Source organism: Pteropus alecto, unplaced genomic scaffold, assembly GCF_000325575.1.
Source record: "Pteropus alecto unplaced genomic scaffold, ASM32557v1 scaffold146, whole genome shotgun sequence".
Lineage (NCBI taxonomy): Eukaryota > Metazoa > Chordata > Mammalia > Chiroptera > Pteropodidae > Pteropus > Pteropus alecto.
Window position 1 is genome coordinate 3,477,704 of NW_006442107.1, and position 21,433 is coordinate 3,499,136.

General features: G+C 43.2%; 1 protein-coding gene across 1 annotated transcript in view; it reads left to right on the forward strand.

Annotated features, from left to right (window-relative positions):
• The window catches only part of LOC112469241 (unconventional myosin-Vb-like), a 50,581-nt gene that overhangs the window by 13,175 nt on the left and 15,973 nt on the right, over nt 1-21,433 (forward strand). The window lies entirely within an intron of this gene.

Below are 21,433 nucleotides of genomic sequence, written 5' to 3' on the forward strand. Positions count from 1 at the left end.
GGGGAGGGGAGAATGCAGGGGAAGGGGGTGGATGATTTTTAAGGAATTGGCTCAAGGCTGGCAAGCTGGAGACCCATGGAAGAATTGATGTTACATTTTAAGTCTGAAGGTCATCTACTGGCAGAATTATCTCTTTAGGGGCAGTCACTGTTTTCTTCATGCAGCCTTCACTGATTGGATGAGGCTCACCAATATTGTGGAGGGTAATCTGCTTTACTCAAAGTCTGCTGATTTAAATGTTAATCTCATCTAAAAAATACTTCACCAGAATTATCTAGATGAGTGTTTGCCAAATGTCTGAGTACTGCAGCCTAGCCAAATTGACACATAACATTCACCACCACAGTGTTGGTCTTGAACTTTTCAGGCATAACGTAGGGAACGATAGTTTTACCAAAGTTTCAGTGGAAATTCATGTTCCAGTTAACACTAAAATGCTGGATAATTTCAGCCAACTCTTCCTGCCACCTCCAGAGAACATCTTGTGGAGCTAGCAGCATTCGTTGTAAAGTCCTTTGGGTGAGTGCTGGGGGGCTGCGTAGGCTAATTTAGTGAGAGAAGTGAGTAATTTCTGTGAGAGGAGAATCCCATTTAAGGTGGGCTGTTTATTCAGTGAATTTATGGGTAAATTTTCAGTCCAATTAAATTTGAGGGAACATTGTTTTATAGGCTTCCTTACTGATTTATGTTTTATTGCTGGCTGTGGAGATCTGTATTTAAAAAGTCTGCTTCATTATACTTGTACAGTGACCATATTCAAAATAAGCAGTGATTGGAGAACTAAGCAATTTAAAAATTGAGTGATCTATAACCATTTTATTTCTCCCAAATGTGATAAGAGACTGTGGTGCTAAAATGATTGCAATGTTTGACCGCCCACATGCCATAAAAAGGACCACATACTATATTAATCTGCTATCAGGACTTGACTAAGAGTCACTTATCTTGGTGTAACCTACTGATGCATACCTCATAACTGAAAGTGTGGTTCAAGGTCATTTCGTGTGGAGAGCCGACTGAGTTTGAATGTGTTGCAGCCCCTGGCCCTGCTCATGTATTACTGTTGGAGGTCAAGCGTATGGCGCAGTGGAGGGAGACCTGGGGTCTGGACAGGCTTCTGTGCCTTGGGAGAATCATTTAAGCTGAGTCTTCATTTGCTTCATCTGAAGACGACTGTCTTTCCTCCTTTATGGGATGGTTTCTTTTGGTTCTAAAACAGAAGGTCAGTGTGGCTTGGTTCTGATGACTTCCTGCCGTGCTGGAAGTTCTGGCAGCTCTCTGACACTTTCATGGATCTCACTGGTATCTGATTGTTTTCCATGCCCATTCTCTTCTCTTCGCCAGTTGCACTTAGACGTATAAGAAATTTTCTGTTCTTTATCAAATACTTCTTGAAATCCACCTATAGCTTTGAGAATCTCCTACTCTCCAGCTTTATTCACACCGTAGGTCCTCTTGACTAGGTGCCTCCATTCTTCCCTCCCACGCCTGAAGCTGGGCCCATGGTTATTCTGACTTTGGTCGTTTCACTTGTTTGGGTCCTTATTCTCACTCATTAGAGGGGAGGGGATGTGGGCATCCGGGGTGGTGGTGATCTGATCTCGTCTAAGGTAATAATGCATTTGACAATTAAGGGGTTTGACTGTTAAAAATGGATCAGGAATTGCTTCCTTATGGCTTTTCTTTAAGGTTTATGGTCGTTTTACCTGCTGAGACCCAGGATGTAGCCCAATAATTTTGCTGAAATTCTTAAGCAGTTTTTGCTCATGAACATGGATTAGAAGTGTAAAACCAGCACATGAGGCCACAGGAGAGAGCTATTTTTGAACGTTCTGTTGTCAGCATCTCAAGGTTTCTGTTATTGACCCAAGAGATGCATTAGACGCTCCAACAGAATCCTTGCTGTGCAAGGAAAGAGGAGACCCATTGGTCAAATGCAAGGAAAATTTTGCTGCATTTCCAATATGGGCCTTTTCTGTCAATTTCAAATGCCGGAACACATTCATTTAACAGCACTTGGCCAACTTTGTGTTGTGCTCTTCCTGACTCATCAGTAGTTGTTGAAATAATTATGGGATTCAAGTAGCCATGACCTAACACAGTGTGCTTTGAATCTGAGCTTCTGTAACAGCTGGGATAAAGTAAAGGGAATGAGGAGCTAAAGTTAAAGACCTCCAGTCTTTAGAGATGCAATTGGCCTTGGACTCAGCAATTCTTTCTCTTGATTTGCTGGGGACTGGCTTTTTTTGATGTGGTTCACAGTGGTGGGGGGAGGACTCTCCATCTCTTGATTTTGTATGTGGGTGGGTGGAGGGTGACTCTTGTCAAAGCTCGAGGGGATAAATACAGATCTTCATCCCCATCCTGAGAGTTCCTGCAGAGTCTTGCTGTGCTGGAGTAAAGGAAAAGGAGGAAAACGAAAAGATTTGTTGAACTCACCAAGTCTAGACTTGTGAGTAAATGGGGATTCACAGTTAAGAATGTTAAAATAGTACGAAACATCAAATTCGTGAATTCTGTCCTTTGCATGGGAACACATAGTTCCTTGTGAGAAAGGGGACTGACCTCTCCTGCGAACTTCTTTCCTTCTAATCTTCCCTCCAAGTCTGAGATCCCAAATCCTCTCTCCCTCATTTTTACCCTAGCCTCAGCTCCTACGTTAAATCATATCAGTGAACCTTTGTGAAGTGTCAGTTATTTGCTAGGTTCCTTACTGAACACTAAGAAATGTAAGACCCCACTTAAGGAGCTGACAGGAGCTGGTTGGAGAGAGAAGACATCAGTAGACCAGAAAGCCCATAACTACAGGAAATGTAAATAGAAGCCATGCCTGGGGTCATTTGAATTGAGTTCAGAGATGTGACTGTCATAGATGGTCCAAGAAAACTGTAGGATTTAAGCTGCATCTTGATGGATACATAGAGTGAGAAGAATGCATCTAAATGGGTAGAATAGAGTGATTGTGCCCTTTGAAGTGGGGCCTTAAAGGACATGGTCACAAAACCCCAATGACAATACTGTTTCACGTTCATTAGGCTGTCGGTGATCGAAAAGACATAAAAGCAAATGTTGGCAAGGATGTTGATAAATTAGAATCCTCATACACTGCTACTTAGGATGTAAATCGGTGCAGCTGCTTTGTAAAATAATCTGGTAGATCTTCAAAAGGTAAAACGTATAGAGTTATCACGTGACCAAGCAATTTCACTCTTAAATATACTCAAGAGAAATGAAGACATAAGTTCATGCATAAACTTAATACACGAGTATTCATAGCAGTATTATTTACAATAGCCAAAAGGTGAAAACAGTCTAAATATCCTTCAGTTTTTGGATAGATAAACAAAATGTGGTATATTCATACAGTGGAATATTATTTGGCCAATAAAAGGAACAGAGTGCTGATACATTCTCCTACAGGGATGAACCGTGAAAACTAAGTGAAAAGCCAGACACAAAAGACCACATATTGTATGATTCCATTTTTATGAAATATCCAGAACAAGTGAATCTATAGAAACAGAAAGTGGATTTGTGGTTGCCTAAGGCTGAAGGTTTGAGGGGAAATGGTGAATGATTGCTTATGGGTGTGTTTTTTGGGGGTAGGGGATGATGAAAATGATCTAAAATTGTGGTGGTGGATGCACAGCTCTGCCAACGTACTGATACCCTTTGTGTACTTTAAATGGCTGAATTGTGTGTTGCGTGAATGATATCAAAAAAAGCTATTATAAACAAAGGCATGGTCAGGGAATAGCACCTAGGAAAGTTTAACCTGCGTGGCGAGTGAGTCTGGGGGAGAGTTGTGGGCTGTACAGTTAGAGACAGAGTGGGCCAGACTGTAGAGGCCCCTGAAGGCTGGGATGAACTTTGGGAGAAAAGTGTATTTGTTAACCAAGGGTACAAACATGGTCAAATGAGTTTGGGAAACCCCGGATTAATCAAATGAAGCATCTTCCTTTACGGCAGGGCTTCTCAGAGCAGTTATTTGACATGCATTCCGAATCTCCAAGGTGGGGGGATGCATAATGCTGGGTTTGCAGATCATATTTAGACGCAAAACTGTGTTCAAGTATCTCAGGGGACTAATGTTCTGTGCAGCAATGCTGGCCTAGAACATCTCACAACTGTCAAGTGAGATTTGTTATCCCCACCTTGCAGGTGAGGGAGGAGGAGACTTACGGATGTCGAACAATTCTCCACGGGTGTGAAGATAGTAAATGGGGGAAGCTGAATTCAGCCCCAGCCTGTTGGCTGAGGAGCCCTGCTGCCTCCCTCAGCGGTGTTTGCTGACTGGTCAGGTGATCTTCCCAGAACAGAGCAGACTCTGGTGCTCCGGGCATCACGAAGGTCCAGGGATACACCTTTCCCTTGAATGATTCAAAGGGTCTAAGGTTCTGCAGTGAGGCTAGAGGTTCAGTGCATTTTTCTAGCTTTGCTGGTGGGATCGGGTCAACTTATTGGGCTGGCTGGGTCTGATCCCTTTTTTGAGCTGTTTATTTTTCTGAAAGAGAGTGGGGATGCTGCAAAGCAGATTTATTTGCTCAGGTAGCCAAGGTAATTGAGCACACACATTTCCATCTGGCTCTGCTATGTTGCCAAGCTGTGACTAATAGTGAAAGATGGGGCTGCAGTTGCCTGGGATCCTGAGAGAGGAGTGTGCAGCTAGGTACACCTGCGGCACGGGGCCGGATGATGACAAACAGACCCTTGTGGATGGGAGCGTTCTTCAAGATGGGGAGGAGGTCCTGGAGAGAGAAGGCCTGTGCTCACTGTGGGGTGGTGGGGTCTAATTTATCAACCCTGGTTGGGTCCCCAAATTGAGTATCTTGCTTGATTTGGGTCCCCACAAGCATGAAGAGATTGGAGAGAATTTGAAGGCCTTCTAGGGGAGCAGTATGGAAATGAGTGTCCATAGTGAAAAAGGTACTCTGACCACCCCCCCAAAACAAACAAACAAACAAACAAACAAACGATAGAAACACTTTGGTAAACAGGAGAAGGAGTTTAAGGATGACGGTGTGAGTGGAAATGAGAGGCTGGCCTCTGTTGATAGTAGCACTGAAAGCGAGCACGTTGGACCCCCTCAGAGCAAGGGGAGAAACGCCTGACTGTGGAAGTGCGTTGCAGAAGGGAGAAGAAATGAGGAAGCTCTGCATTTTCTATTTCTGGAGGTGAAAGAAAATGGAACTGACAACTTTATCATCCTGGTCATAGGGAAGGAACACTCGGGTCAGATACACGGGAACGGACTCCGGACTCTCTAGGATCTCGGAGGCTGCAGACTGTTTGGAACTTGAATCTTTGGGAAAGCATTTTTAAAAAGAATTATCATAGGTGACCTAAATTTACTTTGCTTTGAGATCAAGTTTTAACTAGACCAATGTCAGTTTCCTCCTCACTTTCTGATGTACGGTGGTTTGTCGTTCAGGGTGGTTGTGCAGTTTGGAGGGCGTTCGGGATGTGGAGTGTTTTCCAACGGAGCCTCATGTTCTCAGTGAGAGAACATCATCGTGCCGATGGGAGGGGAGCCTGGTTTTGTTTTCTGTAAGTCGTTTGCTGTACGCGAGTGCCCAGGGGTCTGTCCCTGGCAGTGTTGTCTCATGCACCTATGGTGTGTGTGCAGACAAACCCTTTGGCCTTTGTGGTCCTCAGTATCCCCACCCTTTAAGGGAGCATCGACTCTGCCTCAGAGAGGGACTTGGACCCAGCGAGAAGTCATGAGGAACATTGAAAAGCCATTGAGCACTGTAGAAACGTGGGGCATGGATGTTACAGCTGACAGATTCGTCGGCTGTGGTTGAGTACAGTGACTGTTGGACTCGCTGGGGAGGTCAGTGATTAGGGAGCAATGACTTGCTGAATTTTTACAGGAAATTCTGAAACCATGACTTCTGTCAGCCCTCAATTTTGAATGAAGTTTTGGTTTCCTTCCCATTCATTAAGCTTTCAAGTCAAGACCAGGTTGCTTTAGGACAAAGTATAGAGATGCTCAAGATGTCTGAACACAGGAACAGCTTTTAATTTCCTCTTTGACACTCTCTCTTATTTCTAGAACGTGCCCCGAGTAGTTCCCCTTTGTCCACAGGGTCGCTCTCTTCACTGCGCTGTACAGTTGTACCTGTTCTTCCCTGGTCCCCTTGCTCTTCCATGCCCTCCTGCCTGGCCCTGCCGGCCAGTACTCACCCTTCGCCTTCCCCGAGGGCTGCCACGGTGCTGAGGTCGGCAGCAATTTTCAATCCTTTATAATCCCTTAGATAATATCGTTCTTCATATTTCTACCTATCATGTTTAAAATTCTAGTTTTATCGTTTAAATTTCTGAGTTTAAGGGAAGGTTATTTAATTGTGCCGTGAATGTAGCTGATGACATCCCTGTGTTAAAAGAGATTGATAGTGTGTACTGCCATCTCCTTTTAAAATCGTGAGTTTAGAAAGGAATAGGACTGGACCATTTTCCTGGTCTAACTTCTGTGACACTGCAGAGGTCATGAATGTTACTAAGAGTTGATTATCTGTGATGTGCCCAGTGTGCCTTGTGAAGTTAAGTCCCCAATCAAAAAATCATAGAGCTGGAAGACTCTTCAGTTTGTTAATATTGACTCTTCATTTTACCTGGGGCGTCATAGCATGTCAGAAAGGAGAGAGCCTGCAAGCATCTGGTAGAAATTGGTTGCGCTGTAAGGATTCGGGAGACCATGTCCTGGCAGCTGGTCCTTAGGGTGCCAGTGGACCATCCCCAGTACAAGTAACCCTGTCTCGCAGGTGTGTTCTGCTTTTAACCTCCTTTATCATCGGGAATTTCTCCCTTACTCGGCACTCTCCTCGGTCTCCGTTTGCTTCCACCTGTGGGTCTGAGCTCTGTCCTGTGCACTGCACTGCACAGCGGTCATTCCCGGACACATGGCAGCCCTGCTCTCATGTGTCCTCTCCCCACTCTGGGCCAAACATCCCGGCCCCACAGCCAGTCCTCCTTGGTGTGGTTTTCGTGGGCCTCTCCCATTGCGGTCATCCTTGGACGCCATCTGGTTGGTCTTTCTGATTTTGGTGGTCTCAATATGGTCTGCTGGGTAAGATGAAGAGTTACCACTTATACAGAATTTCTGTTAGAGGAGCCGATAAATTACATTAATTTTTGGCAGGCATTTTACATCGACATTTAATAAATTTGCAAGCTGTTAAATTTCTGTCCCTCTCCCCCCCATCCACATATGCAGAACTATTTTATTATAACTTTAATGAGATTTAATTGACTGGCAATAAACTGTACATATTTAGACTGCAGTTACACACATTAAATTGCACGTACAATTTGACAGATTTTGATGTATGTATACACCTGTGAAACCATCACCACAATCCAGATAATGAATAGTTCCTTAGCTCCCAAAAGTTTCCATGAGTTTCTTTGAAATCCATCCCTCCATGCCAGGTAACCACTGATCTTCCTGCCACTATAAATCGTACCTCCTTTAGGATGTGTTGTCCTCATTCTGCACATGTGCAATTGATTTTCTGTGTGCTGAGCAGGAGTAACAGTGACCCATATTAAATTCTACCGTTTGTCTCCGTCTTCCATTATTTCAGCGAGCGTATCTTTTTGAATCAAGATTTTTGCATCTGATATTTTAGGTCTCCCTGGCTTGAACAAATCTGCTGCTTCTGCTCTTACACACTGAATAAGAAATGTTAATCTGGATGAGTTTTGATAACGCACTGGCAGCACTTCTTTCTCTAGGTACTAATAATTTAATCTGATAAAACTAAACATTTAGTCAGGTACTCGCCTATATTTTTAAATCTTGTTGAAACCTGTGCGCGCTGGATCGGTCAGATGTGCTGTCTGGGGTTCCCGCGTCTGAGGCGGCGGCCTGCGCGGACCTGGCCGGCAGCCTGGACTCACCGCTTCCTCTGCATTTTCCAAGCTGGTCGAGTTCTTTGGCTGAAGGCACCTCCATGTCCTCAGCAGGAGAATATGTGTGTGTTCACTTCCCTTCTCAAGTGTAAAAGAAAACCAGGTTCACCTGTGTGAAGCGCCACGCAGAGTCCCTTGCTGGGTAGTGCCCAGTGGAGGCGAACTCTTGTGGCTGCCGCTCACTGTTCTTGTTACACAGCCTTGTTCTGATGTCAGAGTCCAACTTGTCACCCCACATGAGTGTCTTTCGAAATTCAGAGTGATGGCGACGCGTGAGTAAGATTTAGTTTTTCAAGGTGTCTGAAATAATTTTCGGTGAGAAAAGCTAATAAAACATGAAGCCTAGCGGGATGAAATGGCACGTCCGTTTACATCACGGTGATGTCTTTCATGCCATGTTAACCACTCTTTCTTTTTTAACTGCATATTTTTATATTTATATTCCAGAAGACAGAGTGGCTGTAAACGGTCTCACATTGTGCCTTAGTAGGAAAAGAAGACGCCGTGAAACAAGGCAGCTCGCCGTCCAAGGTCAAGACTGCCTGAGTTCTCAAAACAGATCTGTGTGACCTTGGCAACTTAAGTTAACCTCGCTTTGCACCAGTGCCTGCATCTGTAAAATGGGGATCAATACAGTGTGTAACACATAAGATAGTTAGAATAAATGAGTTGATAAATGCAAAGTGCTTAGAATGATTTCTGGCTCAGAGTAAGTGTTCAATTAAGTTGCTGATAGTAGTGACGGCGGTAGTGAAAATATCGATGAAAAATAATAGGTGATATCTTATCACTGTCATTCACAGTGTCCAAAAGAAGTGCTGGTCGGAGAATTCAGAGCTGAGTGGGATTCCCTTTATAGCTCACCCTCTGAGAGCAGGGCCGAGCGGGCAGTGGAAGGAAGGCAAGTCCATGTGACTAGGAAAGTTCTTTTGAACGTTTTTATAGGTTTATGTTTAAAATTAGAATTATAGACATTTATAGATGGTTGCCAATCTGTCTAGAGAAACCGTAGCCTCAACTGTATTATATCTAAACTGACTGTCATATACGGAAAACCAACAAGTATCAGTTTTGCACTTTGAAATCACATTGTTATTGGCTGAGCAGCCCCTGGAATGGTGTTAGAATGTGGACACCGCTGCCCTCACAGAGATGCCGTCGTCAGCCTAAGCAAAGGGAAAGTTATAGATTACACTGTAGGAACTAAATGATTATTCAGTTGTCTTATAGGCAGTTGCTCAAAAGACAGCCTGCCAGATACCACTAACTGAGCGTGTGGTGGAGGCCAAAAGCAGCTTTTCGCAGTGGTCAAAAGTGAGACTTGGTCACTTCTGTGCCTGTGGTGGTGAATCAGCTGGTTAGGGCAGTGGTCTTCAAACTGCTAGGGCACATCAGGTTTTGGAATATAATTCACTGCAGTGTAGGAAAAATATAAATTTATTTTTTCATATTCTTTTAGTATTTAAAATAACGTTTGTATATCTTTTATAATGTGCACAGTATATTGGTACAGTGGCACAGAAAGTAATTTATAAATGTGTATCTTGGGGAAGCATGCTCATGGTTTTCCCTGCTGATAGCGGTGCATGTTCAAAAGAGATGACTCGTGTAGTGTCCAGGGAGTGTCTGAAGCCACAGATGAAACGTCTGTCGTCTGGTTCATGGTCCATAGAGGAGAAGCTGTCGCCCAGCCACCCGCAGTGGTTCCTGTCGGTGTGCTACAGGAGGAAGAAGGTGAGGGCCGGAGGCTGACTCGGTGCAGCGCATCCCCATCACCAGAGACATGATTAGGAGTGCATGGCCATGGTCTCTGTCAGTGTCATCTTTCTGGACTGGGTTAAAGAGCACTATATTTTTAGTAGCTCTTCGGTTATATTAGGACATAGGTATGCAACAAGGGACATTGTTTGGCTTAAAAATAAAAAGAAGAAATCCCCGGGAAGGTTGTTTATCATGGAGTTAAAGAGAATTGAATCCAGTGCAAGACTGGCTGGCCTTGCCCATGGATGGAGTCAGCAGAGGTTCCCCTAATGGCCCTGCGTTGGAATCTCTGAGGGACACTCCCTCACCCCGACTGTTTTGAATCAGAATTTCAAGGATAGAACCAAATCATCTGTATCTCTTAAAACTCTACATGTGATTCAGAAAGGAGCAAGTCTTTGGACCAGTGTTTGGCAAACTTTTGGAATAGATGAGTATGATTTCTGGGATTCAGAACTGTTGCTCCCCAAAAGAATCTGTGTCACAGGTTTTAATGGTGTCTCCAGTCTCTAAGTGCTGCTCTGTTGTTTTTGACATGTCAGCATGAATTAAGGATCTGAGAGTGGGTTTTGATCAAGGAAAGAAGTTAGAAAATTTAAAAGTGTGTTAAAAGGTAGAGGGTCCTCCAGTTTTAGTAGATGCCTGGCCTCTTCTGCCATGATTCTCAGCGGCTGCCCAGGAGAATCACGGAGAAAGTTGCAAAGTAACCGTGCCCAGGCCTCACCCCCAGAGGTTGAGTTAAACAGATGGGGCTCAGGTGTTGATACTTATTAAACACTCCCAGGTGCAGTGTGACGCAGAAAGAGAACTTTGCCGAAACCACCTGTGTAACTCTGGCAATCCACCTGATCTTTGCCGACAGCGGAGCCTTGGGAAGTGCGAGAACCCTTCTACACATGAGGAATGCTGCAGAGAGCCTGCTGGTGATGCAGAGGGTCCAGGAGAAAGCACTTTGCTTATGTCCTTTAGAGCCATAGCAGATGCATTTAAAACCGAATGCTTTTGGAGCCCGCCTGGCTCCTGCCCCCATCATAGATTAATAACGTTGGAAGCCAGAGGAGGGACACCTACAGCCAAAAGATGACAGAAATGAATTCAGTCCTCTGTATTCCCAGAACTAGAGAACAAAATGCCTCATGATCGATGACCTGCTTTAAAAAAGATGTTCTTTCTGGTTAAAAGGGGAATTAACCTTCTTAGAAGAGCAATACCAAGAGTACTAGAATTATAGGATGTCTTTTTAGAAAATGTCTTTCACCTAATAGCACAGAGAGAAACAATGGGGAAATCTTAGCACCCCGCGACTTCTCCAATTAGTCACTCTTACTAAGAGTAGAGCTATACCCCTAACCTCGTGTTTGCTGGGAGGTTATCGAGGACTTAATATAGGTGTGTGAACTGTTTAGTCTAGCTGCATTTAGTTTAAGTGTGTAGTACCAGTCTTCATCTAGGATATTGGGAATCAATATATTCTCACTCTAGTTTGTTCTGCTCCCTCTCTGGGTCGTTGCGCCCCCAAAGCTTTATTCCATACGTCATTGCCCATATTGAGCCTTCACAATTACCTGATATGTATGAACTCTAGCTCAGCGACCCAAAGCAGAGGTTTTTCTTGCCATTTGTATGAGGTTATTGCTACAATTCTGTTCATTTTACTTACATTTGCAGAGCCCTTGTTTCACAGAGGGCTCACGAAATGCACAGAATGACTAAGACTCCCTTATGTGAAATCGGAAGGCTTTTGAGGCCAAATCTTTTATGATAGGGGTTCCTTTCTTTTAAAAAAAAAAACATTTTCTATGTTGTACCTAGTTTTTCTGGAAACGTCTAGGCTCCTCAGAGGTAAGCAAATATCTGCCTCCCATCACTTACTCCCACCCCAGTTCCTGCCTCTCTTCTGGAGCAGCTGCCAAAACAGGCTGCTCTGGGGATGCTCATTTAGTCTTTTCTTCTCTACGCCGAACTCTTCCTGGTCTGACTAGCATTCTTCATGCAACAGTTCACCATTCTGAATGACTCGCTCTGAATATATTCCAGTTTTTTGAAATATCCTATGAAATGTGGCATCCATTATTAGCTAGGGATCCAGATCTAGACTGACCAGAGGAGGAGACCGTGGCTCTCTCCTTTTCTCCTGGGATGTAAATCCATTAATAGAAATTTACTAATCGTTTCTCGCTGTGATGAATGATAATAAGTCAATGAAAATACTCCATCACTTCTCATCTGAACCGTGGTAATGGACGTTGATCACAGTTCAGCATCGTGAGGTAGTTGGTGGATCCTGTCCAGATCACACAGCTAAAGGTCAGTGTTCCTTTCAGCAACCAAGTTTTCCTGTTCTCCAGTGCTCTTTCCTCTCTCACTGAGTTGGGCCGATGATGCAACGTTCTTACAACTAATCAAAGATGTCTTTACTGTCATGGTGCTAAATCATCAGAATGACTCTTTCATGAGATGTCGTAGGCATTTCAGTCAGTGAAGGAACGCATGGATGGTGGTGGTCCTGTGGGATTATAACGGAGCTGAAAAATTCCTGTCAGCTAGTGCTGTTGTAGCGCAATACATCACTCACGAGTTGGTGGTGATGCTGGTGTAAACAAACCTGCTGGTCTGCCAGTCATACAGCCGTTCAGCACATACAGTTATATACATTACATAATACTTGATAATGAAAGTAAACAACTATGTTACTAGTTTATGTATTTAGCATACTGTACTTTTAATCATTATTTTTGAGTGTACTCTTTCTAATTATTTAAAAAAAACCTTTCTGTACAGCAGTATGCCTTGTTATGCTTGCAGCAGCCTCATATACCTCCTATTTACTACGTCTCTTGATGGGATCTTTTTCTCTTGTGCTTGCTTTAATCTCGTTTTGTACAGTATCCTGCTGTGCAGGCTTGTTGCTAGGAGCAGTAGGCTATGTCGTGTAATCGAGGTGTGTGGTGCGCCACACCATCTAGGTTTGTGTGAGTGTCTCTATGAGGTTTTCACAACAACGAAATCATCTAGTGATGCATTCCTCAGAATATATCCCTCTCCTTCACTAAGTAGTGCATGACTATAGTTTGTGAGACCGTTTTTCAAAGAAATGGCTAGTTTAAGAGATTGGACCAGAGAACAAGTGAATTTTGGTAAGGAGGGTGGAAGGGAAGATAGTGTTTTCTAGAACAACATAGAATGGTCAGCATGAAAAGGACAGATGTGGATCGATTCTATAACAATTTGGGAAAAAAAGCAGGAGAACAACAGAGGTTGACCCGAGCCCTGTCCAGTTTCCATCCTCTCATTTGTATTTTAATAACCCATTAGCCTATCTTTTAAATTTTACAAAGGCAAATATTAAGAACTGTGACTTCTACAGTTTATTTTGTGTGTAGTAGGTTAGAGTTTCTGTAGTCACTACTTGATAATAGTACACTTTAAAGGTATGTTTAGGAGCTTTTCATTTTTCAAATGTCAATCAGGTCTTATTTGGGGGTCTGTTGTGTCTGTCTGATTTACTGTCTTCTCTTCCAAGTAGAGAAATGGCTCTGGAATGTAACAAGGTTTCACATTGTTCTTCCTTTAGACAAGTAAAGTGCAATAGTGCAAGCTGGGTGATCGCAGGGACTGTGGGACAGATCTTCATCTGACGTAACAAGGTTTCACATGATTCTTCCTTTAGACAAGTAGAGTGCAATAGTGATCGCAGGGACTGTGGGACAGATCTTCATCTGAGCTGGTTGGAGACAAGTGGGCTACTTCTTTTCATTAGTTTGGGATATTGGTCTACCTCCTTCCGTTCCTCCCTCCTTTCTTCCCTGTGATCCTTTAAAACTACTTATTAAATCCATCATTTATTAGCCTGAGAGTGGTAACTGAAATGGCTTCACACCAAAACCACTGTGTTACGGTGCCATATTCCAGTGGCAGCCCCCCCTCATCTCAGAAGCAGCTGTGTGGTCCAGTGATTAAGCGCATGGATGCTGGAGCCAGCTGCCAGAGTCTGAGTCTCATGCTGCCACTTACTAGCTGTGTGACCTTGGACAAGTTATGCAAACTCTGTTTTCTCCTCTGTAACATGGGGATGATAAGAACAGGACCTTATTCCTAGGAATGTTCTGAGAGTCAGTCGTTTGATACATGGAAAATGCCTGGCACATGGAAGGTGCTGTATGAGTTAGCTGTTATAATTTTTGTAGAGCATTTCACGATTGATGACGTCAATCCAATTCAAGCAAGATCTTCGCATTGATATTTTAAAGATTTCAGATGCATCTTTAGACATATTTTTACAGTGGGTTCTGTAGTATACAAGGAATGAACAACTTAAGATCTTTCTCAACATATCTTTTTTTTTTTAATCAAGACAATTTTTAAAAGCAGTTTTAGGTTCACAGCAAGATTGAGGAGAAGGTGTGGAGAGTTCCTATGTACTCCTGCCCCATACATACGTAGCATGTCTCATCATCCACATCCCCCCGCCAGAGTGGTGCATTCGTTACAATCGATGAACCTACATTAACACATCATAGTCACCCAAAGTCCATAGTTCACATTAGGGTTTGTGCTCGGTGTTGTACATTCTGCAGGTTTAGACAAATGTATAAATGACATGTGTCCATCATAATGGTATCCCATAGAATATTTTCACAACCCTAAAAGTCTTCTGTGTTTCACCTAATTATCCCTGCCCACCATCACAATCCCTGGCAACCACTGATCTTCCAGCTGTCTCCATAGTTTCGCCTGTTCCAGAATGTAATATAGTTGGAATCATAAGGTATATAGCCTTTTAAAAGATTGGCTTCTTTCACTTAGTAACATGCATTTAAGTTTTCTCTATGTCTTTTCCTAGCTTGCTAGGTCATTTCTCTTTAGTGCTGAATAATATTCCATTGTCTGGTTGTACCACAGTTTATCCATTCACCTACTCAAGGACACTTTGATTGCTTCCAAGATGTGGTAGTCACGAATACAGCTGCTATGAACATCCTTGTGCAAATTGTTGCATGCACATAAGTTTCCAATCAACATATTTTTTAAAAGAAGCAGAAAATATACTACATGAAAATGCAAAGTTCTTTATAGCATAAGGAAGTTAGACTAAAAAGGGTATATGTATCATCAAGCAGAAACGTATGAGCAACTGAGAAAATATCTACTCTTAAAGTAGCCCATTCGAACTCCTATGTGAGGTCTCCTGCAAGAAACAAAGAGCTGCAAAAATAGTTATACTGAAATCTCCACACTGACTTCTATGTTGTGAGATGCTTGAATTTTCCAAAATTTCTATAGGCAGTATATTAAAATTTAATATTAATTGGCATTTCTAGGACTCTGGAAAGTCAAATCAGTCTGGTGACTAGGGGAATCACAGTTTTTGAAATGTTTTATTTGATAAACTTTTGAAGTAAAAGGAGAGCTGTTTGATTTGCCAGGTAAAACACTTCAGAGTTAAGGGATTTGTATTCCATTTTAGCCGCTTTAAAAAAAATCACCAAATGTAGCATATTGAGAAATAAAATGATTGGAATTGTTTCTAAATAATATTCTATGTCTCATCTTTTGACATGTTAGAATTTGATAGGCTCTCAAAGTGAAAGGGATTTTGACTGCTTATCCTTTAAGAAAATTCACAGAGCTATTATATATAACCCAAGACAAATGAAAACATGTGTCCACACAAATCCCTGTACATAAATGTTTATAGCAGTATTATTCATAATGGCTAAAAAATAGAAACAACCCAAATGTCTATTGACTGAAAAATGGATAAACAAAAGGTGGTATATCTACACAGTAGAATATTATACGTATTGTTCAGCCATAAAGAGAATGAAGTACTGACACATGCTACATGGATAAACTTGACAAACCTTATGCTAAGTGAAGGAAGCCAGTCAAAAGGTCGTTATAGAGCAGCGATTTCATTCATATGAAAGTCCAGAATGGGGAAGCCTCTAGGGCATAGAGTAGATTAGCGAATGCCCAGGGTTGGGAGGACTGGTGGGCGATGGGAAGAGACCGATAATGGACATGAGGTTCTTTTGGAGGGGGATGAAATGTTCCAAAAGTGATTTTGATGATGGTTACACACTCTGTGGACATAATAAAGACCATTGAATTATACACTTTAAATGGATGAATTGTATGGTAAGTGAATTATATTTCAGTGAAGCTGTTATGCCCCCAAAATTATAATGAAAGAGGAGAGAGTAGCAAATTTAGAGATGCTGTTTTAGAGAAGGTGGAGAGGAACTACATTTCTTGAAATTCAAAAAAATGTTTCCATTACCGTTGGCATTCAATATTAGTTTTAGTTGTGCAGCATAGTGGTTAGACGTTGATGGGACTACATTAGGTGGCATCATTTGAGCCTAGACTTGATAAAGTAATGTTGAGACAGGTAGGATCAGGGCAGGGGGCAAAGTGTGAATATGGTAAAGAAACCTGTCCAAAAAGACGTATTTGTATTTTAGTAGGTACTATTACTGGGAATAGCCTGGATTTCGGCATTTAAGATTATTAAAGGAGAGCCCAGAATGGTTTTTTAAAAAAGATTAAAACAGCAAGCAAATTCTGGTCCTGGGAATATCTGAGGATTGCTTTAATTACATTACCCAGCCCCTCAAAGCGTGTAAATATTTAGAACCCAACATCTTTCCAAAGGAGTAGTCAATTGTCTGCATTAAAATGGTCACTCTGCTCATAGGGAGCCATTGTTGAATATTTGACCCAAAAGGAGGAAGCTTATGACAGAAGGGTTCCCCCCGCCCCGCAGAGGTTTCTTTTTCCCCAGGAGAGACAAGGAAAAACTTCTCTAAGTCTTTGGTTCTGCTCTCTGGTCCCTGTCCCCTGAACCCAGCACACAGACAATTCCTATCTCTGAAATTCTGTCACTGGAAATATCTAAGTTTTGGCTAAGCTCAACCTTAGGGCTGTCAATGTTGACATCTAACAAGAGCCTCTCAGATGTCCCCCTTCCCCAGAGTCACAGACTGCTGATGACCTTTGCTACACATTTCAGCACACATGCTGCCCTTTGTTTTAGGTATGCTCGCTGTCCCTTTCTTGAGTGTCAGCCCCTCAAGGACGCAATTTTCATCTACTTAGAAAGTTCACAGTTTTACCCCATTTTGCCAGGTAGGTGGTGAAGAAATGCCGTGTGACAGCTGAGTCCTCCTGCCATGTCCTTTCTCCTTTCCTTCATGATGCTGAGAGTTTTGTTTTGTAGGCACTCAAGTAGGGCTTGACTTGACTTCTTGGGTTCTTGTCCACTTGATCCAGCACCTGTGCCCACAGGCGTCTCGGGCTGTAACCTGTGGAAAGTACTCAGTGCCACACCCTCTGCTGGGGCTGGCATTGGAGGGGCAGGGAGTAGCAGGCACCTCTGCCAAAGAAACCCTCTCTTTGGATAAGTCAGTATGCTTTGTACTGGTTGTCGTGCCTGTCAAGTGCGTGAAGGAGTGCTATCCAACCTGACTCACATTGTCAGCAGAAAGGTAAACCGAAATTTTAGATGCAATCATGGAGGAGGATACAATTGATGCTGTGAGTTTTGATGATCCAGTGTTACTTGGGTCTCCCATTTTACTGCTCTCGGCCACTTATGTTCGTACTGTATAAAAATGCATTTGAGAGAGAGCACAGGGAGGTTAGGAATCAATAGAAACTGTCTGTTAGAACTTGTTTACTGTCTTGCCCAGCCCAAGTAATTGAAGGATCCTGTGAATCTGTTTTTTGCCCAAGGCCACTACTGCAGAAGTCCAGGGCTAGACATAAGTGTAGTCTTTTTATCTATTGAAATGGTTCCATTTGCCATCTTAAAATTCCAGGTAGTGAGTACAAGTAGGGAGGATGCCTTGGCATACCATGAGGAGTGGGGCTGGCACATGTAGACATGTAGGTGGAATTCCACACATGAGATAAATCTAAGACCGTATCAAGCCCGTGTGAGCTGAGAGCAGGGAGTAGCTTTCCTCAATTTTAGTTTTGTTCGTGTTCCTTGGAGTTGGCAACTTTTCCTGACAGACTGATGATTGATTTGCTTTCCACTAATAGGTCTTTCCCACCCATTAAAGCAAGTTTTTCTTGTGAGGACTCAGATGTGTTTAGAGGCCCAATGGCTATAATTTATTTGTATCCCAGGAGCCACAGACTTGGGACATTGTACCAGAGAGACCATGAATAAGAGTGCTTTTGATAAATAACTAGAGCTGCCTTTCATTGTGCATTCATTCTGAGCCCAACAGTTATATGAATTATCCACTAGGCCATGAGGCTAGCTATGTCTTTGCATGGACACTTTCATCCTGAAACCTCTCCTGTGGTTGAATGTGTTATGTGCTTGAAGCGCCCTTGCATGTTGGAGGGGAAGAATGCTGGACTGAGTGTCCAGTCGGGGCTCTGCAACTTAGAGTGGCTTTCAACAAGTCATTCAGCTTCTTTGACTCAGTTTTCTCCAAGGGGAACATAGGGGTAGCAGCACCTACCTCCAGCTGGATTCTCGGCAAGTTTCCTTTGAGCTGGGCCTGGAAGGATAGATAGGATTTGCATATGAATTTGGGGGAAGGAGTTGGAGAGAGAATTCCACATAAAGAAAAATATAGCATTATAAAAACAGTCATGGAGATGTAAAGTACAGCAGAGGGAATATAATCAATAATATTGTAATAACTCTGTGTGATGTCAGATGGGTACCAGACTTCTGGGATGATCACTTTGTAAGGTATATAAATGTCTAATCACTATGTTATACATCCAAAATTAATATCATATTGTATGTCAACTAATTGAAAAAAAAAATACAGGAAGAAAGATATAAGAAAGTATGGTTAAATGTGGAATAGCATGAATAGTTCCACTTGACCAGAACTAAGTTTTTGTATTCCTTGGAGCTGGTGGCATTGCAAGGGTTTATTTTTCCCGCCTCCAGGCATTAGCAAGGCAGTAGTATGCTCTTTTTAATGCATGTGTGTTTATGTACTAACATCCAAAGCTGACCAGTCTGCCTTGGTATTTCAACTGTGTGGGTATTAACAGTGTAAATCCAGTTAACGAGGAAACTCTGATTTCTAGGTGATTTATTATAAGCTAGATGTTGGGATTAAATGTAAAGGCTGTTATTTTCTGCAGCCAGGAGAAATAGTTAATAAAACCACAAATTCAGGACTCTGTTTAGCCTCTTAAAGCTAATCTTTTAAGTTCAGTGATACATTGTATTATGCTAGTATTGACCTTGTATATGTTACAAAGTATTTGAATTGCAGCAGGTACTTAAACATATTTATGTAGTGGCCTATTTAATTAAGCCATTGAGTCTATAGTAGTGGTGAAGGAAAAAACAAAAACAAAACACCTGGACCCTATCCCCACACATTGTGATCTAGTTGGTCTGGTATGGGATCCAGCAGGGAAAGTTTTATAAGCTCCACAGGTGTTTTTAATATACAGCTGGGATTAGTGAACAAAAGATGGTTCTTTGCAGTCAGTGTTGCCAGAGACAGTGACTTGATATTGGCATCCAAGAACCCTAAACCTGCACCTGTTCTCTGAATACTGGCTGTGCTTTCTCACCCTTTGCACAGCCTGATGTCTCTGGCTGGAATGGTTTCTGGGAACAGATCAGATCATAAAGGGCCTGGAATACTCAAGATGATGACTGTATCCCATAGGCTACAATCTCTCATGCAAGGGTGCTGAGCAGGGCCTTTGAGTGTTTTAGAAATATCTTTCCAGCAGCAATGAGGAGAATGGATTCAGTAGTGGGTAAAACTGACCCATTATGATGCTGTGGTAGGATCCAGGAGAGAAAGGATGGGGGACAGGACTTGCGAGATGGATTAGAAGAAGAATCAAGGCAGTACAGTCAATTTTGCCTAACATGGAGTAAGGGAGAGAGAGGAGTCAAGGGCCATATCTAAGTTCTCCCCTTCATTGCTGTTGTGAGGTGCTGAGCCATCCACTGCGGGAGGCAGGGTGAGGAGCAGGTTTGTGGGGGAGCTGGAGAGCTCCGTTCTAGACACGTAGGCTTTGGGGGGTCTGTGTAACCTCCACATGTAGTAGTCTGGTGGGCAGCTGGCATATGTTTGGCTCTCTGGAGAGCTCTGGGTCGTGAAGAAACATGAGTGTGGACAGCTTGTGTGTGGCAGTTACAGTCATGAGGGAAGATGTGGTCACCTTAGAGGCAACGTGGAGAAGCGAGAGAGAAGATGTGGACATGGACCTTCAGGGATGCTCTAAACTTAAAAGATGAACGGACGAAACAATATCTTGAAAAGAAATAGTCAAAGACCTGTATCGTACTGGTAGCTTGGCAGAGAGGGAGGGCGGGCGGGAGAGAGAGCGCGCGAGAGCGTGCTTTAGACTGAGGTACTCAGATAATGCACCTGGCTTCAAATACCAGCTGGACGACTGGCACATTTACTTGAATGGGTTCCTTCACTGCAAAATAGGTTCCAGGACCAAATGAGAGCTTGAAAAGGGATGTTTGTTTGGTACTCTAGGGTACACATATCATATGTGTAAATCACAATTTCTCCCCACTAATAACATCAACCAAAACAAGTCTAGAAAATATAAAATTACAGAAAACATTTGCCTCTGTTGCTCACTGCTGCCTAAACCTACAGGTTTCTGAGTTCTAAAATGTATTTTTGACGTTAGCAGGTAACTGCTGTTGAGGTGGACCGTATCACACAGCTCAGTCATAACCTGGATCTGGAATCACAAAATTACGGAGGAGCAGGAGGTCTTAGGGATTATCTCTCAGCTCCTTATTTTAATAGCCGAGAAGCTGGGGCATCCCTGTCTATGGTGAGGTGCCCCCTAAACAGTTTTTAGCCTTACCCTGCCCCTGCCTCTCTGCCAGTGAGGGATGGGCTTGCTGCATCTCCCTGAGGTTCTTTCTGCAATGCTATCACATCTGAGAGGAGAAGCCTCTCCTGCGAATGCAAGTAAGTGGAAGGGATGGATTAATTCCGCGGCTACCTGTCTCACATTGCACCTAGGTAGTTTATAAATAGGACTTTGCACTCCCAAGGCTGCTGCGAAACTGAAGTGGGAAAATGATACTTGGATATTAGTGCCAAGTACTTAGCTCCTACACTGTCAGAGCTTCAATTTCTTCTTACTGAGAAGACCCTTGGGACTCTGATGGTTAAGTATCAATTAAAGCAGTTTCCAGGGACTATTTATGACGGCCCTCCCGATGGCTTGAGCTCTGAGCTGTGCCCGAGCACACAGCCCTGTCTGGTGGAGGGGAGGGCGTGGTGGTGTGGGGCCGATGGTAGGGGTGTTCAGGGATGCCTGTCCACCTCCCTCATGGCTGGAACCCAGGGCCTGGAGGACCCCCTCACACAGGTGCCCTCCCTCCAGGAGCCCAGGATGTACCTCCTCTTCCACACTCTGAGGTCTGGCTTTCTTGTTGGCACGGCTCATAGAGTCTCTTGCTTGGGGCTTTCTGGCCCGGCCTCCTCTCACGGCAGAAAGGTTCTGTAGTGCCTCCTACCTTGGGAGGAAGCCTTTAACTTTAGACTCATTGTAGTCGTGCAGATCTGTATCCGGCCCAAATCTGCCTCACTGTAATTTTCTGGATCCCTCTCACCCAACTCAACCTCTACCCTGACTTACCTCGGTCCCCAGCCTTTCTCTTTCCTCCCCACAGGACCTAATTTTATTGCCCCAATCTGATTCTGCCCTCCACCTGACTTTACCTAATTTTCTCCACTCCAATAGGATTTTGGTATCATTTTGTATTAATATAGTTCTT